Source organism: Bos grunniens, chromosome 21 (genome assembly GCF_055505025.1).
Source record: "Bos grunniens cultivar Pamir isolate PY7600 chromosome 21, Bosgru_T2T1.0, whole genome shotgun sequence".
In the NCBI taxonomy this organism is placed as follows: Eukaryota; Metazoa; Chordata; class Mammalia; order Artiodactyla; family Bovidae; genus Bos; species Bos grunniens.
The window spans coordinates 47,089,315-47,111,317 of NC_141185.1; the positions used below are offsets into that span (position 1 = coordinate 47,089,315).

The 22,003-nt window shown below is 44.5% G+C and overlaps 1 long non-coding RNA gene across 1 annotated transcript in view; it reads left to right on the plus strand.

The window, feature by feature from the left end:
* Positions 1 to 2,225: 2,225 nt before the first annotated feature.
* The window catches only part of LOC147349586 (uncharacterized), a 60,685-nt gene continuing 40,907 nt past the window's right edge, over positions 2,226 to 22,003 (plus strand). The window contains exon 1 of the long non-coding RNA XR_015150018.1: positions 2,226 to 2,341. This is a non-coding gene — a long non-coding RNA (uncharacterized LOC147349586). The remainder of the gene's footprint in view (positions 2,342 to 22,003) is intronic.

Consider the following 22,003-nt stretch of genomic DNA (forward strand, 5'->3'; position numbering starts at 1 on the left):
AAATAGCCCTGCTTTTAGGGGTGAGGGTCAGCATGCTTGCGATCACGTTCTTATTTCGTATAAGTAGTCGGGCACATGATAATGTCCTATGAGATTGTGGAGGTGTTGGATTTGAATTGGATTTGAGGGAACTCGGCCAGTCTAAACTTTGTCTCAGTTAGTCATGCAGGGGTTGATTCTGGGGCTATTGTATTTTTGTGCCTCTTGCCGGGAAGCCTGCAACAGAAATGTTTCACAATAAAATTCTTTATTTTCCCAGCCAGCCCCTTCTTTATCTGGCTGAGGGCAGAGGGAGTGGCTGGGGACTGTCAGCCCCACAGAGAGGGTAGTGGGTACACTCCTGGGCTTTGCTGCAGGCGTCTTGGGTGCCCCTGCTATCACAGGTGTCATGGGTGCCGTGGGTGTCTGGGGTGTGGCTGGTGTGTCTGGTGTTGCGAATGTCGCAGGCATCACACATGCCACAGGTTTCACCAGTGCCCAGGGTGTTGGGCATGCAGCAGGTGCAGCGGGTGTTGGGGATGTGGCAGGTGCCTCGGCTGGGGAAGATCCCACTGGTGGAGGGAATGGCCCCAGGGTCACTCAAGGTGGTAGGTGAGGGAGTGGTAATGTGTGTGATCTCTGAATTGTGGGTTGTCTCCTGCATCTGACTGGTTTCCCACAGGAATAGCCAGGCTGCTATAAGACTGTACACCTCTGGGCATAGAGGCTGGAGTTTTTGAGTGCTGGCATTCTTGGCAGGCAATGGCTTCACAGTGATGGCACAGGGCTCCACCTGGGGGGGCATTCAAGCACAGGCTCTCTGAGCTCTGGCTCTTGATCCACCTCAAGCCCAGTGGCAGCCCCAACTGTCACTTCTGACTCCTCTTCAGTGTGGTGGGAGTGGCTCCTCCTGGTCCATCTTGACCAATGGATGCTGCCACAGATGGGGTAAAGTAGTTCTTCGTAGGGTTGAAGATCAGCATGCTTGCCATTAAGTTACTTATTTCATATAATAAGTAGTTGTGCACATGGTCATGCCCTATGAGGCCGTGGAGGTGCTGGATTTGAATCCCATATCCACTTGACCGGGACGCAGGGAGCTCAGCAGGTCTGACCTTTTGTCTCAGTTAGTCATGCAGGGGTTGTTCCTAGGACTATTGTATTTTTGCGCCTTGTGCCAGGAAGACCGCAGCAGAAATGCTTCACAATAAATTTTCGTATTCTCCCAGCCAGCCCCTTCTTTTTCTGGCTGAGGGCAGAGGGAGTGTCTCAGGACTCTGGCGGCCTGGCTTGGAAGGAGCTTCCAACAGTGTGGGTCTCACTCAGGGGGCAGTGGGTACACTCCTGGACTTTGCTGCAGGCGTCTCGGGTGCCCCTGGTGTCATGGGTGCCGCAGATGTCTCTGGTGCCACTGGTGCCAAGGGTGTTTTGGGTGCTGCTGGTGTCTCAGGTCTCTCGGGTGGTGCTGGTGTCTCTGGTGTTAGTGACTACCACTGATGTCGCACGTGCCAGGGTGTCGCCGGTGCCCTGGGTGTGGGGGGTGTCTCGGGTGCGGCCAGTATCGGGCGTGCATTGGGTGCAGTGGGAGTCAGGGGTGTGGCGGGTGCCTCGGCTGGGGTAGATACCACTGGTGGAGGGAGTGACCACAGAGTAAGACGAGGCAGATGCAGTAGGTGGGGAAGAGGTAGAGTCAGTGATCTTGGAATTTTGGTTTGTCTCCTGCATCTGAATGGTCTCCCATAGGAATAGCAGGGTCAGTATGAAGGTGCACACCTCAGGGCATAGCGGCTGGAGTTTTTGAGTGCTGGAATTCTTCATGGCAGGCGATGGCTTCACAGTGATGGCATGGGGCTCTACCCTGGGACTATTCAGGCTCAGGCTTTCTGACTTCTGGCTCTGGTCCCACATCGAGCTCAGAGGCATCCACACTGTCACCCTCTGATCCGCTTCACACAGTGGCAGGAGTGGCTTTTCCTGGCCCGTCTCGATGGATGGATGCTGCCAAAGACAGGGTAAAGTAGCCCTGCTTTTAAGGGTGAGGATCAGCATGCTTGCCATCACGTTTTTATTTCTTATGATAAGTAGTTGGGCACATGATAATGCCCTAAGAGGCCATGGAGTTCTGGATTTGAATCCCATAGTCCACTTGACTGGGTCTAAAGAAGCTCAGCAGGTCTGAACTTTTGTCTCAGTTAGTCATGCAGGGGTTGTTTCTGGGACTATTGTATTTTTGTGCGTCTCGCTGGGAAGCCTGCAACAGAAATGTTTCACAATAAAATTTCGTATTCTCCCAGCCAGCCCCCTTATCTGGCTGCCTGGCTTGGTAGGAGCTTCTGACGGTGTCAGCCACATTCAGGGGATGGTGAGTACACTCCTGGGCTTTGCTGCAGGTGTCTCGGGTGCCCCTGGTGCCACAGGTTCGTGGGTGCCGAGGATGTCTCGGGTGCTGCTGGTGTCCTGAGTGTTGCTGGTGTGTCAGTTGTCGCTAGTTGCTGTTGTCACGCGTGCCGCATGTGTTGCTAGTTCCCTGGGTGTCGGGGGTGCTTTGGGTGCAGCAGGTTTTGGGTGTGTGGCAAGTGCCTCGGGTGCTGAAGATGTTGCTGGTGAAGGGAGTGGCCCCAGGGTCACATGAGACTGATGGGGTGGGTGGGGGATTCATAGGGTTGGTGATCTTTGTTTGTTTGTTTTTAATTTTATTTTGTTTTTAAACTTTATATAATTGTATTAGTTTTGCCAAATATCAAAATGAATCCATCACAGGTATACATGTGCTCCCCATCCTGAACCCTCCTCCCTCCTGCCTCCCCATACCATCCCTCTGGGTCGTCCCAGTGCACTAGCCCCAAGCATCCAGTATCGTGCATCAAACCTGGACTGGCATCTCGTTTCATACATGATATTTTACATGTTTCAATGCCATTCTCCCAAATCTTCCCACCCTCTCCCTCTCCCGCAGAGTCCATAAGACTGTTCTATACATCAGTGTCTCTTTTGCTGTCTCGTACACAGGGTTATTGTTATCATCTTTCTAAATTCCATATATATGCGTTAGTATACTGTATTGGTGTTTTTCCTTCTGGCTTACTTCACTCTGTATAATCGGCTCCAGTTTCATCCACCTCATTAGAACTGATTCAAATGAATTCTTTTTAATGGCTGAGTAATACTCCATTGTGTATATGTACCACAGCTTTCTTATCCATTCATCTGCTGATGGACATCTAGGTTGCTTCCATGTCCTGGCTATTATAAACAGTGCTGCGATGAACATTGGGGTACACGTGTCTCTTTCCCTTCTGGTTTCCTCAGTGTGTATGCCCAGCAGTGGGATTGCTGGATCATAAGGCAGTTCTATTTCCAGTTTTTTAAGGAATCTCCACACTGTTCTCCATAGTGGCTGTACTAGTTTGCATTCCCACCAACAGTGTAAGAGGGTTCCCTTTTCTCCACACCCTCTCCAACATTTATTGCTTGTAGACTTTTGGATCGCAGCCATTCTGACTGGTGTGAAATGGTACCTCATAGTGGTCTTGATTTGCATTTCTCTGATAATGAGTGACGTTGAGCATCTTTTCATGTGTTTGTTAGCCATCTGTATGTCTTCTTTGGAGAAATGTCTATTTAGTTCTTTGGCCCATTTTTTGATTGGGTCATTTATTTTTCTGGAGTTGAGCTATAGGAGTTGCTTGTATATTTTTGAGATGAGTTGTTTGTCAGTTGCTTCATTTGCTATTATTTTCTCCCATTCTGAAGGCTGTCTTTTCACCTTGCTGATAGTTTCCTTTGATGTGCAGAAGCTTTTAAGGTTAATTAGGTCCCATTTGTTTATTTTTGCTTTTATTTCCGATATTCTGGGAGGTGGGTCATAGAGGATCCTGCTGTGATGTATGTCAGAGAGTGTTTTGCCTATGTTCTCCTCTAGGAGTTTTATAGTTTCTGGTCTTATGTTTAGATCTTTAATCCATTTTGAGTTTATTTTTGTGTATGGTGTTAGAAAGTGTTCTAGTTTCATTCTTTTACAAGTGGTTGACCAGTTTTCCCAGCACCACTTGTTAAAGAGATTATCTTTAATCCATTGTATATTCTTGCCTCCTTTGTCAAAGATAAGGTGTCCATATGTGCGTGGATTTATCTCTGGGCTTTCTATTTTGTTCCATTGATCTATATTTCTGTCTTTGTGCCAGTACCATACTGTCTTGATAACTGTGGCTTTGTAGTAGAGCCTGAGGTCAGGTAGGTTGATTCCTCCAGTTCCATTCTTCTTTCTCAAGATCGCTTTGGCTATTCGAGGTTTTTTGTATTTCCATACAAATTGTGAAATTATTTGTTCTAGCTCTGTGAAGAATACTGTTGGTAGCTTGATAGGGATTGCATTGAATCTATAAATTGCTTTGGGTAGTATACTCATTTTCACTATATTGATTCTTCCAATCCATGAACATGGTATATTTCTCCATCTATTAGTGTCCTCTTTGATTTCTTTCACCAGTGTTTTATAGTTTTCTATATATAAGTCTTTAGTTTCTTTAGGTAGATATATTCCTAAGCATTTTATTCTTTCTGTTGCAATGGTGAATGGAATTGTTTCCTTAATTTCTCTTTCTGTTTTCTCATTATTAGCGTATAGGAATGCAAGGGATTTCTGTGTGTTGATTTTATATCCTGCAACTTTACTATAGTCATTGATTAGTTCTAGTAATTTTCTGGTGGAGTCTTTAGGGTTTTCTATGTAGAGGATCATGTCATCTGCAAATAGTGAGAGTTTTACTTCTTCTTTTCCAATTTGGATTCCTTTTATTTCTTTTTCTGCTCTGATTGCTGTGGCCAAAACTTCCAAAACTATGTTGAATAGTAATGGTGAAAGTGGGCACCCTTGTCTTGTTCCTGACTTTAGAGGAAATGCTTTCAATTTTTCACCATTGAGGATAATGTTTGCTGTGGGTTTGTCATATATAGCTTTTATTATGTTGAGGTATGTTCCTTCTATTCCTGCTTTCTGGAGAGTTTTTATCATAAGTGGGTGTTGAATTTTGTCAAAGGCTTTCTCTGCATCTATTGAGATAATCATATGGTTTTTATTTTTCAATTTGTTAATGTGGTGTATTACATTGATTGATTTGCGGATATTGAAGAATCCTTGCATCCCTGGGATAAAGCCCACTTGGTCATGGTGTATGATCTTTTTAATGTGTTGTTGGATTCTGATTGCTAGAATTTTGTTAAGGATTTTTGCATCTATGTTCATCAGTGATATTGGCCTGTAGTTTTCTTTTTTTGTGGGATCTTTGTCAGGTTTTGGTATTAGGGTAATGGTGGCCTCATAGAATGAGTTTGGAAGTTTACCTTCCTCTGCAATTTTCTGGAAGAGTTTGAGCAGGATAGGTGTTAGCTCTTCTCTAAATTTTTGGTAGAATTCAGCTGTGAAGCCATCTGGACCTGGGCTTTTGTTTGCTGGAAGATTTTTGATTACAGTTTCAATTTCCGTGCTTGTGATGGGTCTGTTAAGATTTTCTATTTCTTCCTGGTCGAGTTTTGGAAAGTTGTACTTTTCTAAGAATTTGTCCATTTCTTCCACGTTGTCCATTTTATTGGCATATAATTGTTGATAGTAGTCTCTTATGATCCTTTGTATTTCTGTGTTGTCTGTTGTGATCTCTCCATTTTCATTTCTAATTTTATTGATTTGATTTTTCTCCCTTTGTTTCTTGATGAGTCTGGCTAATGGTTTGTCAATTTTATTTATCCTTTCAAAGAACCAGCTTTTGGTTTTGTTGATTTTTGCTATGGTCTCTTTTGTTTCTTTTGCATTTATTTCTGCTCTAATTTTTAAGATTTCTTTCCTTCTACTAACCCTGGGGTTCTTCATTTCTTCCTTTTCTAGTTGCTTTAGGTGTAGAGTTAGGTTATTTATTTGACTTTTTTCTTGTTTCTTGAGGTGTGCCTGTATTGCTATGAACTTTCCCCTTAGGACTGCTTTTACCGTGTCCCACAGGTTTTGGGTTGTTGTGTTTTCATTTTCATTAGTTTCTATGCAAATTTTGATTTCTTTTTTGATTTCTTCTGTGATTTGTTGGTTATTCAGCAGCATGTTGTTCAGCCTCCATATGTTGGAATTTTTAATCGTTTTTCTCCTGTAACTGAGATCTAATCTTACTGCATTATGGTCAGAAAAGATGCTTGGAATGATTTCTATTTTTTTGAATTTACCAAGGCTAGCTTTATGGCCCAGGATGTGATCTATCCTGGAGAAGGTTCCATGTGCGCTTGAGAAAAAGGTGAAATTCATTGTTTTGGGATGAAATGTCCTATAGATATCAATTAGGTCTAACTGGTCTATTGTATCATTTAAAGTTTGTGTTTCCTTGTTAATTTTCTGTTTAGTTGATCTATCCATAGGTGTGAGTGGGGTATTAAAGTCTCCCACTATTATTGTGTTATTGTTAATTTCTCCTTTCATACTTGTTAGCATTTGTCTTACGTACTGCGGTGCTCCCGTGTTGGGTGCATATATATTTATAATTGTTATATCTTCTTCTTGGATTGATCCTTTGATCATTATGTAGTGACCTTCTTTGTCTCTTTTCACAGCCTTTGTTTTGAAGTCTATTTTATCTGATATGAGTATTGCTACTCCTGCTTTCTTTTGGTCCCTATTTGCATGGAAAATCTTTTTCCAGCCCTTCACTTTCAGTCTGTATGTGTCCCCTGTTTTGAGGTGGGTCTCTTGTAGACAACATATGTAGGGGTCTTGTTTTTGTATCCATTCAGCCAGTCTTTGTCTTTTGGTTGGGGCATTCAACCCATTTACGTTTAAGGTAATTACTGATAAGTATGATCCCGTTGCCATTTACTTTATTGTTTTGGGTTCGAACTTATACACCGTTTTTGTGTTTCCTGTCTAGAGAATATCCTTTAGTATTTGTTGGAGAGCTGGTTTGGTGGTGCAGAATTCTCTCAGCTTTTGCTTATCTGAAAAGCTTTTGATTTCTCCTTCATACTTGAATGAAATCTTTGCTGGGTACAATAGTCTGGGCTGTAGGTTATTTTCTTTCATCATTTTAAGTATGTCTTGCCATTCCCTCCTGGCTTGAAGAGTTTCTATTGAAAGATCAGCTGTTATCCTTATGGGAATTCCCTTGTGTGTTATTTGTTGTTTTTCCCTTGCTGCTTTTAATATTTGTTGTGTTTGATCTTTGTTAATTTGATTAATATGTGTCTTGGGGTGTTTCGCCTTGGGTTTATCCTGTTTGGGACTCTCTGGGTTTCTTGGACTTGGGTGATTATTTCCTTCCCCATTTTAGGGAAGTTTTCAACTATTATCTCCTCAAGTATTTTCTCATGGTCTTTCTTTTTGTCTTCTTCTTCTGGAACCCCTATGATTCGAATGTTGTAGCGTTTAATATTGTCCTGGAGGTCTCTGAGATTGTCCTCATTTCTTTTAATTCGTTTTTCTTTTATCCTCTCTGATTCATTTATTTCTACCATTCTATCTTCTAATTCACTAATCCTATCTTCTGCCTCTGTTATTCTACTATTTGTTGCCTCCAGAGTGTTTTTAATTTCATTTATTGCATTATTCATTATATATTGACTCCTTTTTATTTCTTCTAGGTCCTTGTTAAACCTTTCTTGCATCTTCTCAATCCTTGTCTCCAGGCTGTTTATCTGTGATTCCATTTTAATTTCAAGATTTTGGATCAATTTCACTATCATTATTCGGAATTCTTTATCAGGTAGATTCCCTATCTCTTCCTCTTTTGTTTGGTTTGGTGGGCATTTATCCTGTTCCTTTATCTGCTGGGTATTCCTCTGTCTCTTCATCTTGTTTAAATTGCTGATTTTGGGGTGTCCTTTCTATATTCTGGCAGTTTGTGGAGTTCTCTTTATTGTGGCTTTTCCTCGCTGTGTGTGGGTTTGTACAGGTGGCTTGTCAAGGTTTCCTGGTTAAGGAAGCTTGTGTCGGTGTTCTGGTGGGTGGAGCTGTATTTCTTCTCTCTGGAGTGCAATGAAATGTCCAGTAATGAGTTATGAGATGTCTATGGTTTGGGGGTGACTTTGGGCAGCTTGTATCTTGAAGCTCAGGGCTGTGCTCCTTTGTTGCTGGAGAATTTGCTTGGTATGTCTTGCCCTGGAACTTGTTGGCCCTTGTGTGGTGCTTGGTTTCAGTGTTGGTATGGATGCGTTTGATGAACTCCTGTCAATTAATGTTCCTTGGAGTCAGGAGTTCCCTGGAGTCAGGGTTTGGACTTAAGCCTCCTGCTTCCAGTTATCAGTCTTATTTTTACAGTAGTTTCAAAACTTCTCCTTCTATACAGCACCATTGATAAAACATCTACGTTAAAGATGAAAAGTCTCTCTACTGTGAGGGTCACTCAGAGAGGTTCACAGCGTTATATGGAGAAGAGAAGAGGGAGGAGGGAGTTAGAGGTGACCCAAATGAGATGAGGTGGAATCAATAGTGGAGAGAGTGGGGTAGCCAGTAGTCACTTCCTTATGTGCACTCCACAACTGGACCACTCAGAGATGTTCACGGAGTTATACAGAGAAGAGAAGGAGGAGGAAGGAGACAGAGGTGGCCAGAGGGATAAAAGGGGGGAATGAAAAGGAGGGAGACAGATCCAGCCAGTAATCAGTTCCCTAAGTGTTCTCCACCATCTGGAACACACATAAACTCACAGAGTTGGGTAGAGTAGAGAGGGGTTAGGGAGGAGACACAGGCGACCTGGTGGAGAAAAAGGAGAGTCCAAAGGGAGAGAGAGCAGTCAAGCCAGTCTTGCTCCCTAGTGAAAAATGGGTCCTGAAGATTGGGTTCTTAAAGGTACAAAATTGGTAACAAATACATAAAAGCAAAAATTAACAATCTAGAGTAGAGTTTGGAATTTCAAAAATATGATGTTAAAGAAAAGAAGAAGGAAAAGAAAGAGAGAAAAAATGAACAAAGAAAAACAAACAAGGTCGTGAAAATTATAAAGAAAATACAGGTACAAAATTGATAACTAATACCAAAAAGCAAAAATTAAAAATCTAGAATAGAGTTTGGAATTTCAAAAATACAATGTTAAAAAAAAGGAAGAAGAAACTTAAAGAGAGAAAACAAACAAACAAAAACAATGTAGCAAAAATTATAAAGAAAGTACAGGTACAAATTTGATATCAAACACAAAAAAGCATAAATTAAAAATCTAGAGTAGAGTTTGGAATTTCAGATATACAATGTTATATAAAAGAAAAAGAGAATGAAACAGAAAAAAAAGTCACAGAAATTATTAAAAAAAAAAAAAAACTGTAGGTACAAAATTGATAACATATACCAAAAAGCTAAAATTAAAAAACTAGAGTAGAGTTTGGAATTTCAAAAATACAATGTTAAAGAAAAGAAGAAGAAAAAAAAAAAAGGTCAAAAAAATCATAAAATATATATATATGAAGTTTGCTGAAGAAGAAAAAAAATAGGGTCTTTTTTTTTTTTTTGCAAAGTAATAGGTTATAAAAGTGAAAATTAAAGGAACGATAGAGGACTTAAAAATTTTTTTTAATTAAAAAAAAAAGAAAGAAAGAATGATCGTAAAAATAGTAAAAATATATCTAGGACTTTCTCTGGTTTTGTTGTATTGTGGGTTCAGTTCATTTTTGGCTAGTTCCTTGGTCCGACTTATATTTCTCAAGATCTATAGGCCCCTTCCTATGCAGTCCGTAGTAACCACGGGGTTTTAATCTATTGCCCGTAGCTTCCAAGGCGTTTCCCTCTGTTATAACTTCTTCTGTTTGCTGGTCTCTTCAGTGTCTGGCTTCCGCCCTGACACAAAGGGGACGGTGGAGGACACTTTATTTATTTATTTTTTTTTTTAGGCTCACTTGTTCAGTCGCGCTGTGGGGAGGGAGGGAGGGATGCTGCAAACAAATAACACTGGCGTGCGCTCGCAGTGCCTCAGCCACACTGGGTCTGCCCCCACTAACGGCGCGTGTAGCCTCCCTGCCCACACTGCTCAGGCTCTAGGTTGTTCCGCCGAGAACAATCCGAGGCCGGCCCTGGGTTGCATGCACCTCCCAGGTCCAAGCCGCTCAGGTTCAGGCACTCGGGTAGTCCTCAGAGGCGCAGACTCAGTTGGGCCTGCATTTTGTGCTCTTCCCGGGTCCGAGCAGCTCAGGTAATGAGGTGTTTGGCGAACACCAATGCTGCGACTTATCACCTCCCCGCCACTCGGTTATCTGGGCGTAAAACCGGCGCACCTTCTCAGGGAGATGTTGACCGTCCAGACCCCCAAGAAGTTTTAGTTAGCAAAGAAGCCTGCTTACAGTTTTATAGATAATGTCTCTCTGGGGCTGCGATTGCCCCCTTCCGGCTCTGGCTGCCTGTCACCGGAGGGGGAAGGTCTGCAGCCGGCTATCTCTGTTCAGTCCTTTGTTCCGTGCGCGGGCCTGGTGGTGTCTTAGGTTGGGGCTGGCTTTTCGCGTGGTAGATATCCCACAGTCTGGTTTGCTAGCCCAAATTATTTTGCTCAGATAGCGCTCAGGGTATTCAGGCCAGATTCTTACTCTAAGCGATGTAGCCGGCGCTGCGCCTCCCTGCCCAGCTCCCGCTTGATAATGGCGTGTGCAGGCGTCTGCGCTGCTTCTCTGCTGGGGGAGTTACCGTAGGGCTCGCAATCTGCGAGTTTTACTTGTTAATTTTTTCTCCCTGTTATGTTGCCCTCTGTGCTTCCAAAGCTCGGCACAGATTCAGCAGTGAGAAGGTTTCCTGGTGTTTGGAAACTTCTCTCTTTTTAAGACTCCCTTCCCAGGACGGAACTCCGTCCCTCCCTCTTTTGTCTCTATTTTTGTCTTTTATGTTTTTTCCTACCTCCTTTCGAAGAGTTGGGTTGCTTTTCTGGGTGCCTGATGTCCTCTGCCAGCATTCAGAAGTTGTTTTGTGGAATTTACTCGACGTTTAAATGCTCTTTTGATGAATTTGTAGGGGAGAAGGTGTTCTCCCCGTCCTACTCCTCCGCCATCTTGGCTCCTCCCCTCGGGTTGGTGATCTTTGAATCGTGGGTTGTCTCCTGCATCCGAATGGTCTCCCACAGGAATAGCCAGGATGAAATGAAGATGGACACCTCAGGGCTTGGAGGCTGGAGTTTTTGGGTACTGGAGTTCATCATGGGAGGAGGGGCTTCACAGTCAGGGTATGGGGCCCCACCCTGGGTCTATTTGCACACAGGCTTTCTGACTTCTGGCTCTGGTCCCACATCAAGCTCAGAGGCATCTGCACTGTCACCTCCTTGTCCTCTTCACAGAGTGGTGGGAGTGGCACCTCCTGGCCTATCTTGACCCATGGATGCTGATTAAGACATGGTAAATTAGCTCTGTTTGTAGGGTTGAGGGTCAAGCACATGGTAATGCCCTATGAGGCCATGGAGGTGCTGGGTTTGAAAATCATCGTCCACCCTATCAGGTCCCAGGCAGCTCCGCAGGTCTGACATTCTATCTCAGTTAGTCATACAGTTGTTGTTTCTGAGACTATTGTATTTTTGCACCTCTTGCTGGGAAGCCTGCAACAGAAATGTTTCGCAATAAAATTTTGTATTCTCCCAGCCAGCCCTTTCTTTTTCTGACTGAGGCCAGAGGGAGTGGCTGGGAACTCTGGCTGCCTGGCTTGGTAGGAGCTTCCGACCATGTTGGCTGCACTCGGGTCAGTGGGTTCCCTCTGGGGCTCTGCTGCAGGTTTTTCAGGCGCCCCTGGAGTCACAGGTGTCGTGGGTGCCGCTGGTGTCTCGGGTGTCAGTGTGCCGGGAGTGCCACTGGTGTTCCACGTGCCGTGGGTGCCACTGGTACCCTGGGTGCCTGGGGCGCCTTGGGTGCGGCGTGGAGGGCGTGCCCTGGGTGTTCCAGGTGTCTCAGGTGCTGCTGCTGTCTCGGGGGTCACGGGTGCTGCTGGTGTCATGGTGTCAGTGGTGTCATGGGTGTCACTAGTGACTCGGGTCCCACTGGCATCTTGGGTGCCACTGGTGTCTGGGGTGTCAGTGGCATAGTGGGTGCCGCTGGTATCCTGGTGCAGCTGGCATCTCTGGTGTCTCAGGCGCTGCTGCTGTCTTGAGTGCCACTGGTGTCTTGGATGTCATGGGTCCCGGTGGTGTCTTGGGTGCCACGAATGTTGAGGGTACTGCACGTGCCGCGGGTGTCACGGGTGCTACTGCTGTCCCGGGTGTTGTGGGAGCCACTTGTGTCACAGGATCGCAGGTACTGCTGGTGTCGCAGGTGTTGTGGGTGCCACAGGTGTTGCAGCTGTCGCAGATGCCACTTATGCAGGGGGAGGCTGAAAGGTCACACGAGGGGGCTGGGTTTGGGGTACCTGCCCTCACTTCCAGGCTGGGTGCGGGGAGGGAGGGGGGAGCCTTGGTGGACGCCTCAGGGATTGGAGACTGGAGTTCTCAGTTGCTAAGGTTCTTGGAAGAGGAGGGAGGGCCTCACAACAGTGGTCTGGAATCCCACCTTGGGTCCCTTCAAGTGCAGGCTCCGGTCCCACCTTGAGCCCAGAATCATCCCCACTGTCACCCCCGAGTCCTCTTCAGAGAGTGGCAGGAGTGGCTCCCGGCCCATCTTAACCCATGGATGCTGCCAAGTATCAGTTAAAGTACCTCTGTGGATAAACCCTACAGGGTTGAGGGTGAGCATATTTGCCAGTGAGCTTATTCCAGACAATAGGTAGTGTGGGGCACAATGTTTTGCCCTATGAGCACTCTGTGCAGAGCTGCCAGAAATCTTGTCCCTGGAAGGGGCAGGACCCGGTTACCATGGCTGCAGGACGACACGGAGGCTCCACACGTCCGCAGGTGGGCCCATGCAGCTCCGCCCCGGGGCGAGCTCAGGGGCATGTAGGCTGCAGTGCCGCAGAAGGTATCTAGCTTCTCTCTGGGCCTGTGCTCGTTGCTTACCGGAGTCTGCAATCTCCGCCTTTCGGTTCCCATAGCGGAGCGAACTGCTTAGGGCCAGGGCCCGGTGCATCGCGCTCGCTGCTCAGAGCTGAAGGGCCAAGAGCGGCTGCCGGAAGCGGCCTCGGGCCCCGCCTCCGTCACGCGGCCCTGCTCATCCAGGCAAGTGTGCATGTCTCCCCCACGGAGGCATTCCATAATGAGGAGAGTCTCTCTCATGTGTCAGTGACTTTCAGGAGTTTCACAATATTGGGATGGTTCAGAACTTGCATACTGTTGACCTCAGGAAGGAGCTCCTGGAAACTGGAAAAGCTCTGTTGACGTTCATTTATGACCTTAATGGGCACCTGTCCCCCTGTCACAACATGCCGTGCCAACTTTACTTTGGCAAAGTGGCCTTCCTCTGATTGTGTGGAGGATTTTGTAAATCTCAGTGCCAGCATCCTTGTTAGCAGAGATGGCCATGAGGTCCATAGATAGATGGCTGTTTAGAAAAGCTAAACAGGGGACGACAGAGGATGAGATGGCTGGATGGCATCCCTGACTCGATGGACGTGAGTCTGAGTGAACTCCGGGAGTTGGTGATGGACAGGGAGGCCTTGTGTGCTGAGATTCATGGGGTCACAAAGAGTCGGACACGACTGAGCGACTGAACTGAACTGAACTGATTATGTAATAAACATGCACACACAAAAATCATCATCTGTTCTAATACTTTTTTGGAGAAGAAAAAATCTGATTGGTCTCTAAGAATGAATGTATGTGTCTGACCTCAAGGATAGCATTTGGAAATTGTAGTGTCTTTGTCCTCCAATATAAAGGTAAGCCAGAGTCAGGTCCCTTTCAATATGGCAGCTCAATAACAGAAGCTACAAGATAGACAGATGTGAGGCAATAACAATAAGAGCAGGCTTTAGGAAAAGGAACCGAGGACCACTATTAATAGATGCACAAAAGTCTCAGAACCCCCTATTCGAAATGCCACCTCGAGTAACATGATAATAAAAAAAATCTACAAAAATGTTTAAAGTAATGTGTAGGACCCTGTATTAGTAGTAGTCTGTGTAGTGTTAGTCACTCAGCCATGTCCAACTCTTTGCGATCCCCTGCCAGGCTCCTCTGTCCATGGGATTCTCCAGGTAAGAATACTGAAGTCAGTTGCCATGCCCTCTGCCAGGGGATCTTCCCAACCCAGGGGATCGAACCCATGTCTCCTACATCTTTTACATTTCCTGCATTGGCAGGCACATTCTTTACCACTAGTGCCACCTGGGAAGCCCCAGTAGTCTTCAGGGCACCATAAAAGAAAAGCACACACTGGATCCCTTAAACAGCAGAAATTAATTTTTTCACAACTCTAGAGGCTAGAAGTCCAAAATCAAGGTGTTAGGATTGGTTTCAGTCAGATTTCTTTTACTGGCTTGTAGATAGCCCTCTTCCAACATTGTTGTTGTTGTTTAGTCACAAGTTGTATCCAACTCTTTTGCAACCCCATGGACAAGACTGTAGCCCACCAGGATCCTCTGTCTCCATCCTCACATGACCTCTTCTCTCTGTTCACACAGAAGGAGAGAAAGTTCTGGGCGTCTCTTCCTCTTCTTATAAGGACACTTCCTATCGTATTAAGGCCCCACCGTTTGGCAAGTCATGCTAGGGAGGCCAGACGTCCCCAGGCGGCAGGAGGAAATGAATGGCAAGCGGTGGACCTTTTTTCTGACATTCCTTTGCTCCTGCTTTAGTCACGAGTAGGAGGCTCCTTTTAATTGCTATGATGACAATGGGTTCTACCTGAAAGTACCTTTTTCCCAAACCTTGAGCTGCTAATTGCCCAAAGAAACAATACATCTTACTCATGAAAAAGTTTTTCTTAAGCTATGTTAATGAAACTATTTGTTTGTTTGGAGGTCTGTTTTCCTTCAAGACTTAATTGTTTTGTGGATACAATATATCTCACCCAGAGACATATAGTCTGGAGAGGACTCCCCTTGTGCAGATATGTACGCTATGGGAGAGAAACCTGGTGCAACTCTCTCAACCTTGAGGTGTTTCTTCTATCTATGATCGACAACTTGCTAACAGGCATAAGATGCCTTGCTAAAAACCGGCAAGGGGGTATCTTTTCTGCCCACTTCTGCTGTTTATTGTCAGAAGCTCTGTCTATCCTTTTTGTGCTTTAATAAAACTTTGCTACACAAAAGCTCTGAGTGATCAAGCCTTGTCTCTGGCCCCAGATTGAAATATTCTCACCTGCAGGCCAAAAATTCCGTTGTCGTTCTTGGCTCACAGCCACAACCTTTCATCTTAGGGGCTCTTCCAGGATCTTCAGGACATGGTAAAGACACTTAGAGCTCTAGTTCTTTGGTTCTCCTAGTAAACATGTTTTCTACTTTACTAACACAGTATGCCTGGTCTGTGTGAATGCTATAGGGAAGAGATGCACAAACAAGTGTGAAGCAGGAGTTGAGACTGGCTTTGTGGTTCCATGGCGCCTCATAACGACTGAAGGTAGCCCAAAAGGGAGCCAGTCAGGGGTTTATACTGACCTGCCAATGCCAAGAGCCATCTGATGTCCCTGTGAGGGGAGTGGCCAGAAATGGGTGAAACGCGGACCCTGACTTTTCTTTCTCAGTCAACTTTTCCTGGCCTCTTTGGCCATTTTGTAACTACCTGGGAAATTGAAACTACTAACCTAATCTGTAAAATAATAGACTTTCAAGGGACTTGAGATCCATGCTGTTACTGTGTACTTTTACTTAGACCCCAAGTTTGGATTGATAGTCATGAAGCATCTAGCCTTTCTAGGAACCAAAAGTTACCTTGGTTGTATTCTCATGTACTGCAGACAGCAGTACAGTTAGGTGTTAGGTGGAGCTCTAGCTCCAGGAACGTCTCTCAGGCTAGAGGTTGCTCTCTTAGCTGCCTGCCTCAGGGGCCAGCAACCTGAAAGTGAGTCCTTGTCACAGCCGTGCCTCCAGTCTACATGGAGAGAGGCACTGCGGGCGATCATGAGGTTTCTGAGGACACAGCACAGAAATTCTAGGATCTGGTCAGATTGGAAGTGCAATGGGCTTCTTCCTTTGGTAACACTAGCTCTTAGGGGACCAGAGGAGGCTCTCCAGTGACTTTTGTCTCAACTCTTTAGATATTCTTCCTGTGGAATCTGTGGAAATGAACTCAAAGGATTGGCCCTAATAGCTCAAAGACAAAAATCACTTTTTCCTCTCTGGCCGGCCCTTCACCACTTCTTTCACTATGACATATACTGGTGTCATGACACTCCGAAGGGACATTTTGGGTTTTGCGTTTGTCCCTTTATGGTTTTCCAGTTTTATTGTGGTCAGGAATATATTCAGGACTGTGCACAGGCACCCAGGAGATGAATCTTTCCTCTAGTCGTCTTAGCTTGGGAGGCATTCTGGAAGGCTACTCTGTTGCACCCTGGGTGACATCAGAGGAAGAGCAGAAATCAGGAAAAGGTCTTAATGGTGAGCAACTGGACATCAGTCTGGGATGCCATCAGGTCTACCCCTGGTTCATCTCTATCCCGCCTTGCTGATAGAATGGAGAAGGCCAGTGATGAGACACCTGTGTCGGTAAGAGACAGGTTAACTCCAGCTAGGGAAGGAAGCTTAGGTGGAAGCCCTATCTCCATTCCCATCTACAGCAAAGAGGGACACCTCGGGTAGAAAAGAGCCAAAGTGCGGGACACTGCTTTTTTCTGTTTTACAAACGGGAGCTAACAGTTCCAGCCATACTACTTTGGACTGTATCCTGGAAAACTGGGATAGATTCAATTCCCAGGGCTTAAAGAAGACACACCTGACCTTCCTATGTGAAACTGCATGGCCACGGTATCCACTGGAGGACAGCAAACAATGGCCGGTTGGAGTGTCTCTTAATTATACCATTTTACAATTAGACCAGTTCTGTAGAAAACAAGAGAAATGGGTAGAAGTGACATATGCGCTGCTCTTTTTCTCTCTGTGAGACACGCCAGACATGTCCTAAGGGTATAGATTTGGGTGTGACACTTTCAGTTCCCTCCTGTTCTCCTACTTTGCCCCCATATCTGGGGCTCCCAACTGAACAAACTCAAAGTCAGGGCACCCCTCTAGGAAGGGTTGCCTTGGTCTCGGTAGAAATTCATACTTAAATTCAAACTCCTGCAGTCTCAGCAGAGGTTCAGGCAATCCTCGTTTCAAGATGACCTCAGACTACTGTGGTTTCAATAGAAACTCAGTTGAAATAAAGGAAACTCAGGCAACTAAAACTAAGGGTAAAATACAGGATGAGAAAGGAGATGAGATGGAGGAAGAGATGGAGGATAGGAGACAGAGATAAGGAAAAACAGACTTCTCCAATCTATCCCTGGGATCATATGCAAAGGGCAGCTAGAGAGGCTGAGGAACAGCCACACAAGCTGTTGCCTCTTCAGGAAGGACCCACTGGGAGGAATAACCAGTCTATGAGAGTTAATCACCCCTTTTCTTATCAAGAAATACAAAGAATCAAGGAGGATTTGGGAAACTATTTGGAGGATGCAGAGAAATATATTAGAGCATTTAAGGGTGTTATTCTGTTTATGACGTTACTTGGAAAGATGTGATGTATATCTTGGGACAGACGCTAACTCATGACTCAAAAACTCGAGTTTTGGAGAAAGCCGTCGCCTATGGAGATGAATGGCTTGGTGATGAAACAGCAGGAAAGATAGAGGACAAGATAGCCGCCCTCCCTACTGGGAATCAGGCAGTCCCGACAACAGAACCAGACTGGGACTATTACACGGCTAAAGAAAGATGGGATCAGAGTCACTTTGTCAGATGTGTTCTTGAAGGACTCAGGCAACCACACCCTAAAACTTTAAACTATGCCAAACTGGCAACAATAAAACAGGGAGAGAAAGAAGAGCCTGGTAAATTCCTAGACAGACCACAGGAAGCCCTTCACAGATTCACTGAGATTGATCCCAGAAGTGAAAAGGGAACAGTGGTCTTAAAAGATAGACTTCTTACTCAGTCGGGTCCAGATATCCACCATAAGCTACTAAAACAAAATTGGAAACTAGGTTTTCTGTTGAGAATCAGGGCAGCTGTTCTGAACATTTTCCACTCAAGGAGAATGGTTCTGGCTGGAACTGTGCTGGTAATAGGAAATGCAGCTGACACTACGTTGACAAATCTTAGTGAAGGCTCAAAATGGAAACTGAGCCAATGGTCAAGGTCATCTCATTTTCCCCAGCAACTCACGATTTGGAGGAGGAAGAAAGAGCCATAGAGTGAGCATCTGCTATGACTCAGGCTGCTAATTGCTTCACACTAAACCAGTTAATCAAAACCTCCCAGACACAAGACAATCTACAGAATGGAAGAAAATATTTGCAAAAGATGCAACCAAGAAGGGCTTAATTTCCAAGATGTACAAAGAACTCATACAACTCAACAACAATAAAAGCCTATCCAAAAATAGGCAGAAGAGCTAAATAGACATTTCTCCAAAAAAGCAATCAGTTCAGTTCAGTCACTCAGTTGTGTCCAACCCTTTGCAACCCCATGAATTGCAGCACGCCAGGCCTCCCTGTCCATCACCAACTCCCGAAGTTCACTCAAACTCACGTCCATCAAGTCAGTGATGCCATCCAGCCATCTCATCCTCTGTCGTCCCCTTTTCCTCCTGACCCCAATCCCTCCCAGCATCACAGTCTTTTCCAATGAGTCAACTCTTTGCATGAGGTGGCCAAAGTACTGGAGTTTCAGCTTTAGCATCATTCCTTCCAAAGAACACCCAGAACCGATCTCCTTTAGAATGGACTGGTTGGATCTCCTTGCAGTCCAAGGGACTCTCAAGAGTCTTCTCCAACACCACAGTTTAAAGGCATCAATTCTTCGGCGCTCAGCCTTCTTCACAGTCCAAATCTCACATCCATACATGACCACTGGAAAAACCATAGCCTTGACTAGACCGACCTTTGTTGGCAAAGTAATGTCTCTGCTTTTCAATATGCTATCTAGGTTCGTCATAACTTTCCTTCCAAGGAGTAAGCGTCTCTTAATTTCATGGCTGCAGTCACCATCTGCAGTGATTTTGGAGCCCAAAAATATAAAGTCTGACACTGCTTCCACTGTTTCCCCATCTATTTGCCGTGAAGTGATGGGACCGGATGCCATGATCTTCGTTTTCTGAAAGTTGCGCTTTAAGCCAACTTTTTCACTCTCCTCTTTCACTTTCATCAAGAGGCTTTTTAGTTCCTCTTCACTTTCTGCCATAAGGGTGGTGTCATCTGCATATCTGAGGTTATTGATATTTCTCCTGGCAATGTTGATTCCAGCTTGTGCTTCTTCTAGCCAGCGTTTCTCATGATGTACTCTGCATAGAAGTTAAATAAGCAGGGTGACAATATACAGCCTTGACGCATTCCTTTTCCTATTTGGAACCAGTCTGTTGTTCCATGTCCAGTTCTAACTGTTGCTCCCTGACCTGTATATAGGTTTCTCAAGAGGCACGTCAGATGGTCTGGTACTCCCATCTCTTCAAGAATTTTCCACAGTTTATTGTGATCCACACGGTCAAAGGCTTTGGCATAGTCAATAAAGCAGAAATAGATGTTTTTCTGGAACTCTCTTGCTTTTTCCATGATCCAGTGGATGTTGGCAATTTGATCTCTGGTTCCTCTGCCTTTTCGAAAACCAGCTTGAACATCTGGAAGTTTGCAGTTCGAGGAAAAGGTGTTCAACATCGCTAATTACTAGAAAAATGCAAATCAAAACTATAATGAGGAACTACATCATACCAGTCAGAATGATCATCATTAAAGAGTCTACAAATAAATGCTAGAGAGGGTGTGGGGAAAAGGGAACCCTCCTACACTGCTGGTGGGAATGTACATTGGTGCAGCCACTGTGGAAAACAGTATGGAGGTTCCTCAGAAAACTAACAAGAGTTACCACATGATCCAGCAATCCCACTCCAGGGTATATATTGGACAAACTATAATTTTAAAAGATACATGCACCCCTGTGTTCATAGCATCACTATTCACAATAGCCAAGACACGGAAACCACCTAAGTGTCCATCGACAGAGGAATGGATGAAGATGTAGTACATATATACAATGGAATACCACTCAGCCACAAAAAGGATGGGATAATGCCATATGCAGTGACATGGATGCAACTAGACATTATCATACTCAGTGAAATAAGTCAGAAAAAGACAAATACCATGTGGTATCACTTATGAGTGGGATCTAAACAATGACACAAATGAACCTACGTATGAACAGAAACGGAATCACTGACAGAACAGACTGGTGGTTGCCAAGGGAGGGGGGATGGGGGAGGGATGGATTGGGAGGCTGGGGTTAGCAGATGTAAGCTTTTATATATAAGATGGATAAACAAAAAAGTCCTGCTGTATAGCACAGAGAGTTATATTCAATATCCTATGATAAACTATAATGGAGAAGCATATTAAAAAAGAATGTACATGTATGTATAACTAAATCACTTGACTTGTAGAGCAGAAATTAACACACATCATAAATCAACTACACTTCAATTAAAAAACAACTTCCCGATCATAATTTGACACGGACAATAATATCCCAATGTGACGATTAGGAAGTTAGCAAGTTCAAAGTTACACCAGGAAAAGAAGAGAATGGCAGAACTCCAGATTCCACTGGTGGCCTCTCGGCTCTCTCCCATTTCCTCTGGCTGCAGCATGTTCCTCTAGTGTGGTGGAGCCGCCAGATGGAAGACATTTGGGTCTCTGAGTGACCTCAGGGAGCAGAGCTCTTCTACCCTCTAAACCATCTACCACTTTAGACTTTTATTCAAAACAGCAACATTCTTCTTCTAGTGTAAGCCCCTTAAGATAAAAGTTTATTTTATTCTCTGCCAACCCACTATCTCTACATCCTAATCAAACAGTTTCTAAACAGAGGAATAAGTTTAGAATAGTTGAAAACACTAGGATCCAGATTTAATCTGTAAATTAAAGAGAACTGATGAATTTGGAAAACTCAGCAGTGGCCACAGGACTGGAAAAGGTCAATTTTCATTCCAATCCCAAAGAAGGGCAATGCCAAAGAATGATTAAACTATTGTACAATTGTGCTCATTTCACATACTGGCAAAGTTATGGTCAAAATCCTTCAAGCTAGTCTTCAGCAGTCTGTGAACTGAGAACTTCCAGATGTACAGGCTGGGTTTCGAAGAGGCAGAGGAACCAGAGATCATATTGCCAGCATTTGCTGGATCATAGAGAAACCAAGAGAATTCCAGAAAAACACCTACTTTTGTTTCATTGACTATGCTAAAGCCTTTGACTGTGTGGATCACGTGGATCACAACAAACTGTGGAAAATTTCAAAAGAGATGGGAATATCAGGCCATCTTCTTACCTGTCTCCTGAGAAACCTGTATGCAAATCAAGAAGCAACAGTTAGAAATGGACATGGAACAATGGACTGGCTCCAGATTGGGAAAGGAGTATGTCAAGACTGTATACTGTCACCTTGCTTCTTTAACTTTATACATAGAGTACATCATCCAAAATGAAGCACAAGCTGGAATCCACATTGCTGGGAGACATATCAACAACCTCAGATATGCAAATAATACCACTCCACTCTAAAGGCAGAAAGTGAAGAGGAACTAGAGTCTCCTGATAAAAGAGAGTGAAAAGCTAGCTTGAAACTCAACATTCAAAAAATGAGTAAGATCATGGTGTCCAGTTCCATCACTTCATGGCAAATAGAAGGCGGAAAAGTGGAAGCAGTGACAGATTTTCTTTTCTCAGGCTCCCAAATTACTGAGGATGATGACTGCAGCCATGAAATTAAAAGACGCTTGCTCCTTTGGAGGAAAGCTATGGTAAACCTAGACAGCATATTAAAAAGCAGAAACATCACCTTGCCAACAGAAGTCTGTACAGTCAAAGATGTGGTTTTTACTAGTAGTCATGTACGGATGTGAGAATTGGACCATAAAGAAGGCTGAACACTGAAGAAAGAACTGACCCTTTCAAATTGTGATGCTTTTCAAAAGAAGACTCTTACAAGTCCCTTGAATAGCATGGAGATCAAACCAATCAGTTCTAAAGGAAATCAAAG